Source organism: Delphinus delphis, chromosome 2 (genome assembly GCF_949987515.2).
Source record: "Delphinus delphis chromosome 2, mDelDel1.2, whole genome shotgun sequence".
NCBI lineage: Eukaryota > Metazoa > Chordata > Mammalia > Artiodactyla > Delphinidae > Delphinus > Delphinus delphis.
Genome location: NC_082684.1, coordinates 121,047,493 through 121,066,459, shown reverse-complemented (window position 1 = coordinate 121,066,459; position 18,967 = coordinate 121,047,493). Strand labels below are relative to the sequence as shown.

The 18,967-nt window shown below is 40.3% G+C and overlaps 1 protein-coding gene across 1 annotated transcript in view; it reads left to right on the top strand.

Moving 5' to 3' along the window:
* Positions 1-18,967, top strand: part of GABRG3 (gamma-aminobutyric acid type A receptor subunit gamma3) — a 635,170-nt gene that overhangs the window by 267,981 nt on the left and 348,222 nt on the right. The window lies entirely within an intron of this gene.

The following is an 18,967-nucleotide window of genomic DNA, read 5'->3' as shown; positions in this document are numbered from 1 at the left end:
GGAAGGTTGCTTATCTCCACTTCATTTAGTTGTTTTTCTGGGGTTTTATCTTGTTCCTTCATCTGGTACATAGTCCTCTGCCTTTTCATTTTGTCTATCTTTCTGTGAATGTTGTTTTCATTCCACAGGCTGCAGGACTATAGTTCTTCTTGCTTCTGCTGTCTGCCCTATGGTGGAGGAGGCTATCTAAGAGGTTTGTGGAAGCTTCCTGATGGGAGTGACTGGTGGTGGGTAGAGCTGCATTTTGCTCTGGTGGGCAGAGCTCAGTAAAACTTTAATCTACTTGTCTGCTGATGGATGGGGCTGAGTTCCCTCCCTGTTGCTTGTTTTGCCTGAGGCGACCCAGCACTGGAGCCTACAGGCTCTTTGGTGGGGCTCACCACGGACACCAGGAGGGCTCACACAAAGGAGTACTTCCCAGAACTTCTGCTGCCAGTGTCCTTGTTCCCATGGTGAGCCACAGCCACCCCCTGCCTCTGCAGGAGACCTTCCAACACTGGCAGGTATGTCTGGTTTAGTCTCCTATGGGGTCACTGCTCCTTCCCCCTGGGTCCTGATGTGCACACTACTTTGTGTGTGCCCTCCAAGAGTGGAGTCTCTGTTTCCCCAAGTCCTGTCAAAGTCATGCAATGAAATCCCACTAAGCCTTCAAAGTCTGCTTCTCTGGGAATTCCTCCTCATGTTGCTGGACCCCCAGGTTGGGAAGCCTGATGTGGGGCTCAGAACCCTCACACTAGTGGGTGAATTTCTGTGGTATAAGTGTTCTCCAGTTTGTGAGTCACCCACCCAGCAGTTATGGGATTTGATTTTATTGTGATTGCGCCCCTCCTTCTGTCTCATTGTGGCTTCTCCTTTGTCTTTGGATGTGGGGTATCTTTTTTGGTGAGTTCCAGTGTCTTCCTGTCGACGATTGTTCAGCAGTTAGTTGTGATTTTGGTGCTCTCGCAAGAGGGAATGAGCACACGTCCTTCTACTCAGCCATCGTGAACCAATCTCCCTTGCCTTATTTATTGTGTCTACTTAGTCCAATTCTTATAAGCAACAAGAGAATAACATTCTTACAGAGTATCTTATGGCTCTGGTACACTGCAAACATCAGCTCTATGATGTCAACTATATAAGGAATTAAATGTCTACTTATTTTGGAAGCTTTTTAACTTTCTCAGCAGTGAAATGGAGCTTGCATTTTGGTTTAGTGTTTGAGAATTTATGATTGCTTTAAAGCAGACATTCATAGACTACCGATGCCTTTGCCTCTGGAGAGGACTCAGATTTTCACCTCACAGCTTCAGGGAGTCAGAATCTTAGAGACTAGCTCAGTTTCCATTTGGTGTTACCCATCCTTGTTCCATCATCTCTAATTTTCATTTGAGCAGCTGGTACCCAATTTACTCAATAGACACCTACAGGGATCCCAGGGCTGTGCAGCCCATGTGACTAAGAGCGGCTTTTGTAGAAGCTCCAGCATGGAGCTGCCCAGCCTTCCACCACCACAGTAATACCAAGCACTGGGGTAAATTCTGTGCTGCCTACTGTTCTAAGCACTTAGAAAAGTTATATAATTTGCCCAAGGTCACAAAAACTAGAAAATAATTGAGGCGGGGTATGAACTCAAGCAGTCTGATCTCACTACAGATGCATGGTATATAAAGTCTGCTTTGGCTAAATAATATAGATACAAACGTTTATGTGCCAGACTCTGTACTAAGTGCTTCATATACAGTACTGTACATGATTATTAGGACAACACTGTGAAATAAGACATATTGTTATTATTATTTTCTTTCCCACATGAAGAAACTGAGGCACAGAAAGGTAACTTGTTCGAAGTCCCACAGCTAGAAATGGATTCAAACCCAGTGTCTGCATCTTTAAGGAATTATTATTGAGTGTGTAGAGGAATTAATTTATTTGTGTGGCCCTGCTCTGAATTTGGTAAAAAAATAAAAATAAAAATGAAAGCAAAAGGAAGAGAAAGCCAAAGCAGCATCATTTCAGAGTAACCCTCTGCTACCATGTGTAGGTACAGACAACCTGTGCCCTGGAGAAGGTGCCACTGCACATACCACTGGCCTGGTTCCCCAGCCCTACATCAACAGTGCCGATAAGCCTGGGTGCTAAGAGGTGACTGTTTAGCAAGAGAAACACAGTCAAACAAAATAGATAATAAGCTGATGATTATGCTTGAAGCTCAGTGAAGTACTATACCTTCTGCACCTAAGTAGTTTTGGTATTTGAAAGACTATGTTTCCCATTGAAAGAAAGCTGGGGAATTGTTTCAGTAATGTCAGAGTGGTCCCAAATGTCAGTCTAGCCCAATTCTAATAAGATGTTGGGCACAGATGGGCCTGGCTCACAGCGATAACTTGGAGTTCCTTTCTCTTTACCTTCCAAACTTCTAAGAACCATCTTAATACCACATGTTGATTTTGCCTAATAAGGCATCTATGAAATCTTCCTTTTTGTTTCTTTGTGAATGAAACTTTTATTGAGAGTTGGAATATTCTAATGAATAAAATAGGTATGCTAATGTGTTCATGAAAAAAGGTGGATTTTCATCCTTTTACATGTCTAATATCTTTTGCCTGGTTGAACATCTTGGTACATTTTCATTGCCATAGCCTACAGTGAGACAGCAATTATTCATTAACCACCATCCATGTAGTCCTGAATGATTAGTACAGTGGGGGAAATAAAGATAACTTATACCCAACCTCTGCTCTCAAACAGCTTAGTTGTCTGGTTGGGGAGAAATACATCCACAAAAATGATAACTTAGAGTTTGAACAGGACCCGAAAGAGTGAATGTAGGAATAAGAGGAAGGCAAGGTCACTGTGGAGTGACTGAGTTCACTGAAGGGGTTACAATCCACCCATCCATCCATCCATCCATCCGTCTTATCCTATCTATCCATTCATCCATCCACCAGATGTTTGCTTAACACCCACTTGGCTGGATCCCTTTCTGCTAGCATAGACCTGGGAAGCTTGTGTTTTAGTGGGCAAATTAAAATACAGATTGAATTAAAATCTGGATTGTCTGGGTTATTTGGAGGGCAGCAGTGAGGAGGAACCTTTAGAGCAGTTTGACTCTCATAAAATCATAGTGGAATGGCCTGTGTTTGTATCTTTTTAGGGCCTGGGAATAAATTGCCAGGTCGAAGATTTCTAATGATATAGTTTTGGTTGTTGTAAAACTAAGGTTTACCTGTTAAACACAACTTGTAGAATGGGATCATTGAAACAAATGTGGTAAGAAACCATATTTATCCCATTTGTGTCTAGTTCACCGGCACTTTATCTTCTGCTCTCATGGCAGCCCTGTGAGGTCTCACCCACTTAACAGGGAATCTCGTGGCCAGGAGACAGATTGGAAAACAAATTTTCAGTGGTACATCTTTCTTGATATTGATTGCATTTGACAAGGCATTAAGAGAAAAAGATGATTCCCCCAAAACAAATGGTTGTTTGCAAGCAGGAATATTAGACACTAAATAGAATTCACAAATTCAGGGACTGAAATGGGTGGGAAAAGACAATTCTCAATTCCAAACTCGAAAGGATAAAATCTAGACTCATCTTGATGAACAAAGTCAGGTTACAATAAGTCGGCAGCCATCATCGAATCAAGAGTGTGGCTGTTGCACTCATTGCTAAAACTGGCACCCAGTAAACCTTCCAACAGGGCATGGAGGACCAGAGAAAGAACCACAGATGTGGTCCTCCCACTGGAGGCCAAAGCACCTACACCGAAAGTACCCAGAGCAGAGAGGAAATGCTGGAGAAAAAGAAGAGATTAAAGGCATGGGGGAGAGGCAAAGAAACAGGACACACATAAACAGTGTCAAGAAAAAGCCTCGGCACAGCTGTGGACTCGTGCTGCTGGCAGCATCGAGCTGCTGGAAGAAGCCTCCTGGATCTCAGCAAAGTCACACTGCCAAAATAGATACCAACACACAAACCTGAACATATGAACCCAAACTAAGTTTGCAACTGAAAACAACCCATTAAATGTCTACAAGCCAGACTAAGAAATCTGCTCAGCCCCTATGAAGGGATATTCTCCAGTGTCTACTTCAGAAGGGCCCAAGGAAAATAACAGAAAAGAAAGTTCATTCCCAAGGCCACTTGGCACAATGAATTGGTGAGACACTCTCTGAAACCAGCACGGACACTTCCTAGAGCTGCCCTCACGGCACAGGCATGGACCTTTACTGCCATCTTCCAACATTTATTGCAGTTACCCAGTGGGCTGGAGACAAGGCAAGTAACTTGTTCTTTTAGCTCTAAGTCTCCAGATCGGGAAGAACTGCAGCAGGGTCTTGACAGAGAGACTCCTGCACATTACACAGAAATGCTGGAGCTTTGAGCTGGATGCCATGAATAGAAAGGCCTGTGGGTTGTCCCCCTGTGATGGAGGGACGAGTATTTTTCTTGCAGGAAGGAGAGGAGGCCAAATACAGTGTAACTGGATTGCCTTTCATAAAATATTTTTGCCCCCGCTTTCTCAGTACATGGTAGGATTGGGTTTTCTAGACCCCTATAGTTGGTTAGGGACAGGGAATTAGTTCACACCAAGAATGATATCACTTTCACATTTAATGGTCAGTTTGAGACTCCTTAGGACTCACTTTTGCTCTGATCTAGGAGGCAACACTCAAGCTGTGTGATTCCAACAGCCTGGTCCCCAGAGACCGAGGTGTTGGCAGCCCTGGTAGCCTGGGAACAACAGTAGGAGACACCTGGGTTGGCCACTGAGGCCACTGAGGTGCAGACAATGGCCATCCCCCCCACTGGAGGGGAATCCTGCACCAAGGCTGGTCCCTGCATCAGGGTTTGTTAGAGTTTGTGATTTCTTTTTTTACAGAGATCACAGCTGCTTTTTTTTTTTTTTTTTTTTTTTGTGGTACGTGGGACTCTCACTGTTGTGGCCTCTCCTGTTGCGGAGCACAGGCTCCGGACGTGCAGGCTCAGCGGCCGTGGCTCACGGGCCTAGCTGCTCCGCGGCATGTGGGATCTTCCCAGACCAGGGCACGAACCCGTGTCCCCTCCATCGGCAGGCGGACTCTCAACCACTGCACCACCAGGGAAGCCCTTCTTCTTTTTTTTAATTAGTTTTTATTGGAGTATAGTTGCTCTACAATGTTGTGTTAGTTTCTACTGTATAGCAAAGTGAATCAGCAATACATATAAACATATCCCCTCTTTTTTGGATTTCCTTCCCATGTAGGTCACCACAGAGCATCAAGTAGAGTTCCCTGTGCTATACAGTAGGTTCTCATTAGTTATCTATTTTTTACATAGTATCAATAGTGTATATATGTCAATCCCAATCTCCCAATTCCTCCCACCCCGCCCTTTCCCCTTGGTATCCATACACTTGTTCTCTATGTCTGTGTCTCTACCTCTGCTTTGCAAATAAGTTCATCTGTACCATTTTTCTAGATTCCACATGTATGCGTTAACATACGATATTTGTTCTTCTCTTTCTGACTTACTTCACTCTGTATGAACAGTCTCTAGGTCCATCCACGTCTCTACAAATGACTCAATTTCGTTCCTTTTTATGGCTGAGTAATATTCCATTGTATATATGTACCACATCTTCTTTATCCATTCCTCTGTTGATGGACATTTAGGTTGTTTCCATGTCCGGACTATTGTAAATAGTGCTGCAATGAACATTTGGGTGCATGTGTCTTTTAGAATTATGGTTTTCTCTGAGTATATACCCAGTAGTAGGATTTCTGGGTCACATGGTAGTTCTATTTTAGTTTTTAAGGAACCTCCATACTGTTCTCCATAGTGGCTGCCTCAATTTACATTCCCACCAACAACGCAAGAGGGTTCCCTTTTCTCCACACCCTCTCCAGCATTTATTGTTTGTAGATTTTGTGACGATGGCCATTCTGACTGGTGTGAGGTGTTATCTCATTGTAGTTTTCATTGCATTTCTCTAATAATTAGTGACGTTGAGCATCTTTTCATGTGTTTGTTGGCCATCTGAATGTCTTCTTTGGAGAAATGTCTATTTAGGTCTTCTGTGCATTTTTTGATTGGGTTGTTTGTTTTTTTGATATTGAGCTGCATGAGCTGTTTGTATATTTTGGAGATTAATCCTTTGTCCGTTGCTTCGTTTGCAAATTTTTCCCCCATTTTGAGGCTTGTCATTTCGTCTTGTTTATGGGTTCCTTTGCTGTACAAAAGCTTTGAAGTTTCATTAGGTCCCATTTGTTTATTTTTGTTTTTATTTTCATTACTCTAGGAGGTGGGTCAAAAAAGATCTTGCTGTGATTTATGTTCTGTGTATGTTTTCTTCTAAGAGTTTTATTCACAGCTTCTTCTATACATGTTAATCTTCACCTTTGAAGGTGGAGTGAGAATTTAGATACTGGTGCACAGAGTGCCAGACCCCTAAGCCTCTCCACTCGCCTGGCCAACATGAGTTTAGGCAGTGCTTACTTAGTGATACCATCATTGGACTTTTCCCTAAGTTGTCAACTTAGTTTTCAAGGAAATAACCATTCTTTTACTAATTCATATTTCATGGGTATTTCAAATAACAGTACATGTGATAACAATAAAAATTTGGCCTTGGCTTATTTGGATAGCACACAACTGTCACTAAAAATAGACCCCTCAGCTAGTGGGCAGGTGAAAGGCAGGGATGAGCATGGAGGGGCTGCTCCATCCTGTGAGCTGGTCCAGTAGAGGCCAGTTAAGGAGTGTATCTGTGGATAAGAAACTGTGAACAGAGAAACAACAGATGAGACTTGGATATGAAAGACAATGACATTAACACACATCTGGTGATGTACAGAGGGAAACTCCCCTTTCATCCTTTAAAATCGGATTTATTGTGATTAATGGTATGTGTTATCCATGTCCAATGGAGGAGACTACAAGATACGGAATTTATATCTACTTTTAAGTTCCCACCTATTTAAGTAAAATTAAAATAACTTAAGTCACTATTGGAAGTTCGAAAACATTCAAGGGAGAGGCATTTTTTTACTTGTGTTAAAATATACATAATATAAAATTTATCATTTTAACTAAGTGTACAGTTCAGTGTCATTGAGTACATTCAAATCATGCTACAATTACCACCGTCCATCCAAAGAATTTTTATCATCTTCTAAAGCTAAAATTCTGTACCCGTTAAACAATAATTCATCCAATCCTGTGCCCCTAAACCCTGGCAACCACACTCTGTCACTATGAATTTGACTGCTGTAGGTATCTCCTATAAGTGGAATCATACAGTCTTTGTCCTTTTGTGACTGGCTTATTTCACTTAGCATATTGTCTTCAAGATTCATATGTGCCATGTGTCAGAAATTCCTTTCTTTTTAAGGCTGAATAATATTCTTTTGTATGTATTGACATATACCACATTTATTTATCCATTTATCTGTCAATGGTTACTTGAATTGGTTCCACCTTTGACTGTTATGAATAACGCTGCTGTGAACATGTGTGCACAAATATATATCTGAGTCCCTGCTTTCAGTTCTTCTGAGTATATACTCAGAAGTGTAATTGTTGGATCATATGATAATTCCATTTTTAATTTTTTGAGGAACCATCATATTGTCTTCCATGGCAACTTCATGGTTTTACGTTCCCATCAGCAGTGCACAAACATTCCAATTTCTTTACATCCTCACTAACACTTGTTATTTTCTGTTAAAAAATATTTTTTTAATTAAAGCCATCCTATGGGGTATGAAGTGGTGTCTCTTTGCAGTTCCTTCATGATTAGTGATGTTGAGCATCTTTACATGTGCTTATTGGCCCTTTATATATCTTCTTTGAGAAATATCTATTCACATTATTTGCCCACTTTTAAATCAGGCTGTTTGTATTTTTTTATGCTGGATTATATTTCTTTATCAAGTGTATGATTTGCAAACCTTTTCCCCAATTCTGTAGGTTGACTTTTCACTCTGTTTATAGTTCCCTTTGTTGCACAAACGTTTTAAATTTTGATGGAGTTCAATTTGTCTATTTTTTTCTTTTAATGACTGTGCTGTGGTGTCATATCCAAGAAATCATTGCCAAATCCAATGTCATGAAGATTTTCCCCTATGTTTTCTTCTCAGAGTTTTATAGGTTAAGCTCTTACATTTAGGTCTTTAATAAATTTTGAGTTTATTTTTGTATATGGTGCATGGTAAGTGTCTGACTTAATTCTTTGACATGTGGAGATCCAGTTTTCCCAACATTCATTGTAAAGACTGTCCTTTCCCCCATTTAATAGTCTTTTTAGTCTTGTTGAAAATCATCTGACAATATAAGTCTGGGTTTATTTGGGGCTATCTTTTCTATTTGTCTGGTCTATACATCTGTTTTTATACTAGTACTGCACTATTTTGATTACTGGACTTTGTAGTAATTTTTTTTTTTTTTTTTTTTTTTTGCGGTACGCGGGCCTCTCACTGTTGTGGCCTCTCCCATTGCAGAGCACAGACTCTGGACACGCAGGCCCAGCAGCCATGGCTCATGGGCCCAGCCACTTCGCGGCATGTGGGATCCTACCAGACCGGGGCACGAACCCACGTCCCCTGCATCGGCAGGCAGACTCCCAACCACTGCACCACCAGGGAAGCCCCCGTAGTAAATTTTTAAATTAGGAAGTGTGAGACCTCCAGCTTTCTTCTTCTCAAGATTGTTTTGACTACTTGAGATCTTTTGAAATCCCATATGAAGTTGAGGATTTTTTTTTCTATTTCTGCAAAAAAACATTGTTGGGAATTTGATAGAGATTGCATTGAATCTGTAGATAACTTTAGGTAATGTTGATGTCTTAACAATATTGTCTTTCAATCCATGAACATGGATTGTCTTTCCACTTATTGGCGTTTTCTTTAATTTCTTACAGCAACATTTTGTAGTTTTCAGTATCTAAGTTTTTGTTTTGTAGCAACATTTTGTAGTTTTCAGTATCTAAGTTTTGTTTCTTTGCCTCTTGGTTTAGTTTCAAGTATTTTATTCTTTTTGATACTATTGTAAATAGAGTCATTTTCTTAATTTCCTTTTTGGATTGTTCATTTCTAGTGTATAGAAACAGCTGATTTTGGAGTATTGGTTTTGTATCCTGTAGCTTTGCTGAATGTGTTTATAGTTCCAGTAGATTGTGTGTGTGTGTGTAATCTTTAGGGTTTTCTACATATAAGTTCATGTTGTCTGCGAACAGAGATAATTTTACATTTTTTGTACAAATTTGGCTACCTATTAATTTCCTATTTTTTTCCTAATTGCTCTGGCTAGGACTGCCAGTACTGCATTGAACAGAGGTGGTAAAGTGGGCATCCTTGTCTTGTTCCTGATCTTAGACAAAAAACTTTGAGTCATTCATTGTTGAGTACAATATTAGCTGTGGGCTTTTCACATATGGCCTTTATTATGTTTAGGTTGTTTCCTTCTATTCCTAGTCTGTTGAGTGTTTTTGTTGTGCAAGGGTGTTGAGTTTTATCAAATGCTTTCTCTCAATCAGTTGCAAAGATCATGTCTTTTTTTTCTTCATTCTGTTAATATAGTTCATTGCATTGATTTTCACATGTTGAACCATCCTTGCTGTTCAGGAATAAATCCCACTTGGTCATGATGTATAATCCTCTTAATGTGCTGTTGAATTTTGTTTGATAATATGTCATTGAGGACTTTTGTATCAATATTTATAAGGGATATTGGTGTCTAATTTTCTTTTCTTCTAATGTCTTTGTCTGTTTTTGCTATCAGGATAATGCTGGCCTCATAGAATGAGTTTGAAAGTGTTCCCTCCTCTTCAATTCTTTTGGAAAAGACTGAGGAGGATTAATGTTAATTCTTCATTAAATGTTTGGTAGAATTCACCGGTGAAGTCATGTGGTCCTGGGCTTTTCTTTATTGGGAGGTTTTAGATTACTGATTCAGTCTCCTTAGTGGTTATACATTTGTTCAGATTTTCTATTTCTTCATTATTTAGTCTTGATTGGTTGTACTTCTTGGAATTTTTCCATTTCATTAGTTATCTGACTTGTTGGTGTACACTTTTTCATAGTTTTTTCTTATAATCCTTTTTATTTTGGTAACATTAGGTTATAATGTCCCCTCTTTCATTCTTTATTTTAGTTATTTGAGTTTATTTTTTTTCTTCATTTAACTTAAAGGTTTGTCAATTTTGTTGACCTTCTCGAAGAACCAACTCCTGGTTTTGTTGATTTTCTTTATTTTTCTATTCTCTATTCCATTTACCTCTGTTCTAATTCTTATTTCCTTTCTTCTGCTAGCTTAGGGTTTATTTTGTTCTTATTTTACTAGTTCCTTAAAGTGTAAAGTTAGGTTGTAGATTTGGAATCTTTCTTCTTTTTTTTTTATTTAATAAATTTCTTTCTTTCTTTATTTTATTTTTGGCTATGTTGGGTCTTCGCTGCTGCACACAGGCCCTCTCCAGTTGCAGCGAATGGGGGCCACTCTTCGCTGCAGTGCACAGGCCTCTCATTGCGGTGGCTTCTCCTGTCACGGAGCACAGGCTCTAGGCACGCGGGCTTCAGTAGTTGTGGCTCATGGGCTCCAGAACACAGGCTCAGCAGTTGTGATGCACGGGCCCAGTTGCTCTGCGGCATGTGGGATCCTCCCAGACCAGGGCTCGAACCCATGTCCCCTGCATTGGCAGGCAGACTCTCAACCACTGTGCCACCAGGGAAGCCCCTCTCCTTTTTTAATGCAAGCATTTTCAACTCTTAATTCCCTCTTAACCCAGCTTTTGCTGCATTCTGTAAGTTTTTGTATGTGACTTTTTCATTTTCATTACTCTCAAGATATTTCAAATTCCCCTTGTGATTTCTCTTTTGACCTATGTTTATTTAAGAGAGTGTTGTTTAATTTCTACATGTTTGTGAATTTTCATTTTCCTTCTGTTTTTTATTTCTAGTTTCATTGCAGTTGTGATTTCTTCACCCATCAGTAGAGAACAGAAAAGTGAATATGGTCATGCTTTAATATTAACATAAAACTGGCTTTCTGACAGGAAATGCTACCCTCTATGCATGCCTGTTGAGAAATTAAGATGTTTTAAAATAATGGATTCATAATTTTTTTACCATGTGTCCTCAATCAATGCCTACAAATTCCCAGGTTTTCCATTGCCAGACTCCTTTTCTCATTCAGTATTTATTATTCATGGAAACTCCTGTCCCTGGGAGGGTGTTGGACCCCAGTTTCAGAGCTTGGGATCGCTTTCTGTAGCCAAGGCACAAGGGGCCCTTGGGGCACCTTTGGATCTCTTGTGTCTTGGTTCTGAGCTGTGAGTTCTCCTCCTCTCACTGCCTTCCCATCTTGGAACAGACTCCTAATGAAATGCTTTCCTATCAACAAAGGCTATTTGCTCTGTTTCTGAGAATATAATTTGCTTTCTGGAATCCAAACACAAACCCCTCTGGGAGAGCTTTTTATTAATTCTTATGATGATGGAGTTTTTCTCTATCAGGAAATTCCTGATGAGTTATTTGGATTTGTCACCCACAAAGTTGGATAGCAAATTGTTAAAGCTGCAAATGCAGTGGAGCTGTTAACTTGAGCGTGATGATTTTTGTCAATGTAAATATCTAGGTTCGTCTTATATTACACATTTACCAGATTTCACATTTCAACAAGATCCAGACATCTCAGTTGTTTATAAAGTTCTCACAGAATACCAGACATCTGGACTTCTTTGAGCTACTTGCATTTTAAGCATTTAATTGAAGAAAATCAACACTACTCATGAGCCAAGGGAATTATGACACCATTTGTTCCAATTCTTAAGGCCTCCCTGAAATTAAATGCTTTACTGCTTACCTCCCATCACCTAAGGAAAAGCCAATTTCACATCTCTGAGCTTGTCCACAGGCATCAGAAAAAATTGTCTTACACCTCATTTATCTCATTCCTAGGGAATTGCTAATGTAAGAAATGGCCTTGGCTGTGACCATAATGATTGGCCTGAGACCAGATTTGAAAATGTATGCCATCAGCTTAAATATACATGTAAATTAGATTAGGTATCATGTGCTAAGTACAGATTTATCCAAGAGATGCTGCAGCCCTTGTCCTTGAGGCATTTCAGTTTGCTGCCATCCCTTCCCCTCACTGTTTGGGTTTTTTTCTTTGGCTGCATTGGGTCTTTGTTGCTGCACACAGGCTTTCTCCAGTTGTGGCAAGCAGGGACTACTCTTCATTGTGGTGCCCGGGCTTCTCATTGTGGTGGCTTCTCTTGTTGCAGGGCACAGGCTCTAAGCATGCAGGCTTCAGTAGTTGTGGCTTGCGGGCTCTAGAGCACAGGCTCAGTAGTTGTGGTGCACAGGCTTAGTTGCTCCGCAACATGTGAGATCTTCCCGGACCAGGGATCAAACCCGTGTCCCCTGCATTGGCAGGCAGATTCTTAACCATTGCGCCACCAGGGAAGTCCCCCCCTCACTGTATTGAAAGGGCATCCCCTCTACAGCTCTCTGTGAGGGGTGCCCCTGAAGCAGTCTTTGTTGGTACCACCCTTCTATGTAAGACCACCAGCACAGTGATCATCTGCTCAGTTCAACGTTAACCTCCTCTGCTTGGCTTCTGGGGACTATGCCATGTGACACCCCACCTGTCTACCCAGATGCCCACTGTCCACTCCATCTTCTGAAGCCCTGGTGATTACCACACTAGCCTCTGGCTTATTCCCACTCATGCCTGGCTTGTCCTTTCAATACCCCCCCCTTCCAACTGTGCATTGTCTTCTTCAGAATAACCACAGGTACAAATTATCCTGGTTCCAGAGCCTCTCTCAAAGCCCCTCCTCCAAGAAGCCTTCCTGGACTTCTGCTCGTGTTGGTCTCACCCTCCACAGAGATTCTACTGCACTCATAGTCAACATTGTGTAATGTAACACTTTTTCCAAAGTAGATGCCAATGGAAAAACAATTTCCTCTGTAAGAAACTCAGAACTTCCTTAAGATAGAGATCATTTCTGAAGTGTCTGTTTTGCTTCAGAACCTCACAGGGCTGGTCCTCAACTGATTAAAAAAGATACAAATTTCCCAGGATTCATTAATGGTGTTCACCAAATTAGAATCGATTTTCCAAAGTGTCATAAGAACAATTAGCACCATGAGTGATAAAATGAGACTTTCAGACATCACACAAAGCAAGATCAGTAATTTCCTCTAAAAATTTGTATTCTAAAATCTATACTGATAAATGTGTATTTTTAACTATAGTGACGAGAAATAATCAGTTGCTATGTAGGCAGAGATACTTCTTTTTTATCATTGTAAATTTCACTAGTTTAGGTAAATATGATTAATGTGTGTGTGTGTGTGTGTGTGTGTGTGTGTGTGTGTGTGTTCCTATACAAATAAACAATAAACTAACAACCGATCTTAATTAGGGAAAACATTAAATAACTTTGAGAGTAACAGGATGAGTGGCCAGATAGAGCTTCTTTGAATGAATGGATAATAGCTATTTTCCTAAGTGGCTGTTCTTTCGTACTTGAAGACAGTCTGTTCTTGTAAGCAGCAAGGGAAATTCTGTGCACCACCCTAATTTGTTCAGCAGCTACTTCCCAGTAGCTCCAGTGGTCCAGTAATTGGTCTAGACATTCAAGGAGGATCTTTTTGGTGGACCAGGTAAACCATGTCTCAAGCATGTTGTGTGACCCAGGGCAAGTTGTGTGAGCCCAGCACTGACATTAGGTCTCTTGTGCTGCTAAAGGAGAAAAAGTGCAGTGTTGTGCCCTGAGTTGATGCTCAGTAAGCCTGTTCCTTGCTTCTCTCTAACTGGGAGCTGTGAAGAGCTGACTACACCATGGGGAGTGGAGAGTGTGGCGTCCATAGCCACACAATGTCCTGAAGCGAAAGAAATGGCATGGCTTTAAGCTCAAGCGAAAGAAATGGCATGGCTTTAAGCTCAAGCCATGCCTCGTATGTCAAAAAGATGCTGTGATCATTAAATATGAATACAATGATTAAGCATTTTATCCTTTTTAAGGCCTTGCAAAGTAATATTTGACAAAATGACTTCTGCATTAGGGAATCATTTAGATAGATCTTCAAATAGTAAAAATTTGGATTGAATTTTATAATGGCTGATATGGAGTGTGAAATTGACATATATAAGCTTTGAGAGAGTGATTTTCACGAGAAAGTTTTTTGACTGCATGTTCTAATGCTTCTGAATTATATCTGAATATAATTGAAAATAGTTTCAGATAAAGGATAGTTTTTAACTTTAGGGGTTAGAATGTGACTGTGTGAATGCATGTCTTCCCTTGTGTTTTACTGGGAGGTGATAATGTTAAATGAATTAGTCATGTATAATAGACATAATTTCTCAGTCAAATGATCTCTTGTAATGTGATCATGGTTTAGCTGCCTCTTGTTCCTATTATGTGGAAATGGATATCAATTCTTTAAATATTTTTAAGTGGCATTTTTCATTTATATTTTCTTAGATATAACATTCTAAATTTATTCCCCAGTCTAGAAAATGTGAATTAATCTTAGGTTCCCCCCATCAGGCAACTCAGTTAGTAGGTCACAATTACACCACCCGGATTCTCTCAAGTGCAGAACACCCTCCCCACTCCTCCTTCCTCCCCGCAGTTCAGGCCCTTGCCTTCTCTTTTGGGTGACTGCTGATGGGGCTGCTTTCAGACTCCCCTTCCTCCAGGTCAGCCCTCTGATTAAAATACTGTGATGATTCTTACTTGCCTCTTCTCTATAAAAAAGGCCTGATGCCCTCCTGGGATGTGCAAGACGCTGCATTACCTGAATCCAGCCTCAGCTTCACCGCTTTCCCCTAAGCATTGCTCATTGCAGCAAACTCAAGACTGTAAACGGTCTCCTCTGGCTTAACACCTTGGACTTCTGTCTGGGTGGTCTTCCTGCCTGTGACCTCCCAGATTCAGTAATCGACGCCCTAGGAAAGCCTCTTCTGAGCTCTGGCCCCACACCCCCAAGGTTAGTCCTTTACAAATCTTTCGTATCATGTATTAATCTGTCTTGTAGTAGTTCTCTTTGCCCCATCCTGCACTAGACCATAACCCTGCAGATTCATTCTTACAGCCGTCTCCAGTCAATGGCATGTTGCCTAGCACAGTGTGTGCTAAGCAAAGGTTCGTGGATAAATGAATGATCCTTTCCTAGAGAGCTTGAGGAAATTTGTGAGAGAATTGTGAGAAAGCAAACCAATTGATGAAAAATTCTTCAAGTAAAGAGCAAAACCAAAATGTTCAAATGAATTCAGGAAGACCGTATGGAATGGAGTATCCTGGGAAGAGGAGCAGGCAGGTCACTGCAGTATAGGTGAGAGGAAAGCCAAGGGCTCTGGCCTGAAAAGATTCCCCTTCATAAGCTAGGGAGCACATATTTTGGAATATTAAACCTAAGTTTCACTCAGTTAACTCCAAATCAAATTCTGGATGGTTTAAGGGGAGATGAATACAAGACTGAAGGTTAAAGTAGAAACAATAGTTCAATAACATTATTGCTCTATTGTTTTTGCTTGTGGTTCCCTAGTCCTGAAAAAAGAAATATGGCTGAAGAAACATATTACGCTGTCATAATTGTTGAAACCCTTACTTATGTAAGAGCAAGGACATGTGGTTTTTTTCTTTTGACGTAATATCTACAGCAATATCTATTTAATATTAGATGTTCCAAAGACTGTGCACATCCTTTCTGGACAACCAAGCCTAATGTATAATATACTGGGGCCAACACAGCTGAGACATCTGTGTCTATTTTGTAATACAGACACCCTATTTTTCTCTTTTTTCAGAGTTTACAGGACTTTATCTTCTCTATTTGGAAGACTTTGTGACTACTTCTGGGGCATATTTGGTTTCCTTTTTATAAAACCATGGGTATTCTGTGACAAATGAAACTGTGTTCATGTTACTTTTTCATCTTGTCTTTCTCTCCTTTTTCAGTGGGGGTGGGGAAGGTTGCTTTTATCTTTAAGATCAATAACTTTTTTTGCTTTCTTCTTATTGGTCTACAGCTCTAGAGTCTGTGACAAAGTCCTTTATCAGGATTTGACATAGTATCTTGTGCCCCCATAAATGGAGACAATGCAACAGCACTTTGAAAATGTCTTTACTTTCCTAAATTTCATTTTGTGTTCATTTAACTTGTTATTCCTATCCTTATATTATTTGTAAATACTTTAAAATATAACAAAAAATCATGTCTCTCTTCTCAATCCTGTTTTCCAGAGGCAACCACTTTCACCTAAAGCTTTATTTTCTCTGATATCTATCTCTCTAGTTCAGAATAATCTGCATATTCTACTTCTTTGATTTAATTTTAGATGCAGATGATTGACTTTTTGTAATGGTTGCTGAGGACTGTGGGGACCTCACAGCCGCTGTCCACAACCTTGCCTATCCCCGTGTAAATGCATATCAATTGGGTAAACACATAATAAGAGATTTCATTCTTTTGACCATGTAAATTCTGTTCACTCTTAGGCTAGTGTCATTTCTCATCAAACTCTGTTTTTCCTTGGAGTCAAAAATTGACTTTTTTTTTCTACTGTAGACTCGATTTTCTTGGAGTATATCACTAAAAGTTCCTGTACTCTTAGCACTTTGTAATATATCTCTCAGAAGAGTTTTCCACACACTCAGTTCTGTCTGGTGATTTACTCATCTCCCACTCCTGGCCCCCCAGTGTGACACTTTTTATAGACCTGGGAGAGCTCTAACCCTGATGAACACCTGTCATAAAAGGGTCTTCCTTGACTATCATCTAAAGAACTTCACTTCCTTCTGGCATTGGACCCCCTTTATACTGGCCTTCCTAATCCTCGGTTAAGCTCCACTGTGGGACTGAAAATCATTTTTCCTCAGGATTATGAAGGCATTGTTCCATAGCTTTTCAGTTTTTCTTTTTAAAAATTTCAATATCATTCTGAATAATTATTCTTTGTAATGTTTTTCTTCTTTCTGGAAGCTTTGAGAAATTTCTTTTATTCCTGGTGCTCTGAAATCTTACTATGTGACTAGAAATGGATTTTTTTCATTTAGTATCTTAAGAATTTCAGGGGTGGTTGTAAGGGATGGGGGAGGGGGAAATAGGGAAATGTTGTTCAATAGGTATAAAGTTATACAAGATAGAATAAGTTTTAGAGATCTACTATACAACATGGAAACTATAGTTAACAATACTGTGTTGTGCACTCAAACACTTAAGAGGGTGGATCTCACGTTAAGTGTTCTTATACCACCACCCCAAATAGCCAAAGCAATCTTGAGAAAGAAAAATGGAGCTGGAGGAATCAGGCTCCCTGACTTCAGACTATACTACAAGGCTACAGTAATTGAGACAGTATGGTACTGGCACAAAAACAGAAAGATAGATCAATGGAACAGGATAGAAAGCCCAGAGATAAACCCACATACCTATGGTCACTTAATCTATGAAAAGGAGGCAAGAATATACAATGGAGAAAAGAGAGTTCCTTCAATAAGTGGTGCTGGGAAAACTGGACAGCTACATATAAAAGAATGAAATTGGAACACTTCCTAACACCATACACAAAAATAAACTCAAAATGGGTTGAAGACCTAAATGTAAGGCCAGACACTATAAAACTCTTAGAGGAAAACATAGGCAGAACACTCTATGACATAAATCACAGCAAGATCCTTTTTGACCCACCTCCTAGAGAAATGGAAATAAAAACAAAGCTAAGGGCTTCCCTGGTGGTGCAGTGGTTGGGAGTCTGCCTGCGGATGCAGGGGACACGGGTTCGTGCCCTGGTCCGGGAAGATCCCACATGCTGCGGAGCAGCTGGGCCCATGAGCCATGGCTGCTGAGCCTGAGCATCCGGAGCCTGTGCTCCACAATGGGAGAGGCCACAACAGTGAGAGGCCCACGTACCGCAAAAAAAGAAAAAAACAACAAAGCTAGAAAAATGGGACCTAATGAAACTTAAAAGCTTTTTAACAGCAAAGGAAACCATAAATAAGATGAAAAGGCAACCCTCTTAATGGGGGAAATTATTTGCAAACGAAGCAACTGACAAAAGATTAATCTCCAAAATATACAATCATCTCATGCAGCTCAATATCAAAAAAACAACCCAATCAAAAAACGGGCGGAAGACCTACATAGACATTTCTCCAAAGAAGATACACAGATTGCCAACAAACACATGAAAGGATGCTCAACATCACTAACCATTAGAGAAGTGCAAATCAGAACCACAATGAGGTATCACCTCACACTGGTCAGAATGGCCCCATTATCAAAATATCTACAAACAGTAAAGCTGGAGAGGGTGTGGAGAAAATGGAACCCTCTTGCATTGTTGGTGAGAATGTAAATTGATACAGCCACTATGGAGAACAGTATGGAGGTTCCTTAAAAAACTAAAATAGAACTACCATATGACCCAGCAATCCCACTACTGGGCATATACCCTGAGAAAACCATAATTCAAAAAGAGACATGTACCACAATGTTCATTGCAGCACTATTTACAATAGCCAGGACATGGAACCAACCTAAGTGTTCATCGACAGATGAATGAATGGATAAAGAAGGTGTGGCACATATATACAATGGAATATTATTCAGCCATAAAAATAAATGAAATTGAGTTATTTGTAGTGAGGTGGATGGACCTAGAGTCTGTCATACAGAGTGAAGTAAGTAAAAAAGGTTCTGATGTTCCTAGGGGCAGAACGGGAGTAAAGATGCAGAAGTAGAGAATGGACTTGAGGACATGGGGAGGGGGAAGGGTAAGCTGGGACGAAGTGAGAGAGTAACATTGACATATATACACTACCAAATGTAAAATAGATAGCTAGTGGGAAGTAGCTGCATAGCATAGGGAGATCAGCTCAGTGCTTTGTGACCACCTAGAGGGGTGAGATAGGGAGGGTGGGAGGGAGGCACAAGAGGGAGGGGATATGGGGATATATGTATACATATAGCTGATTCACTGTTATACA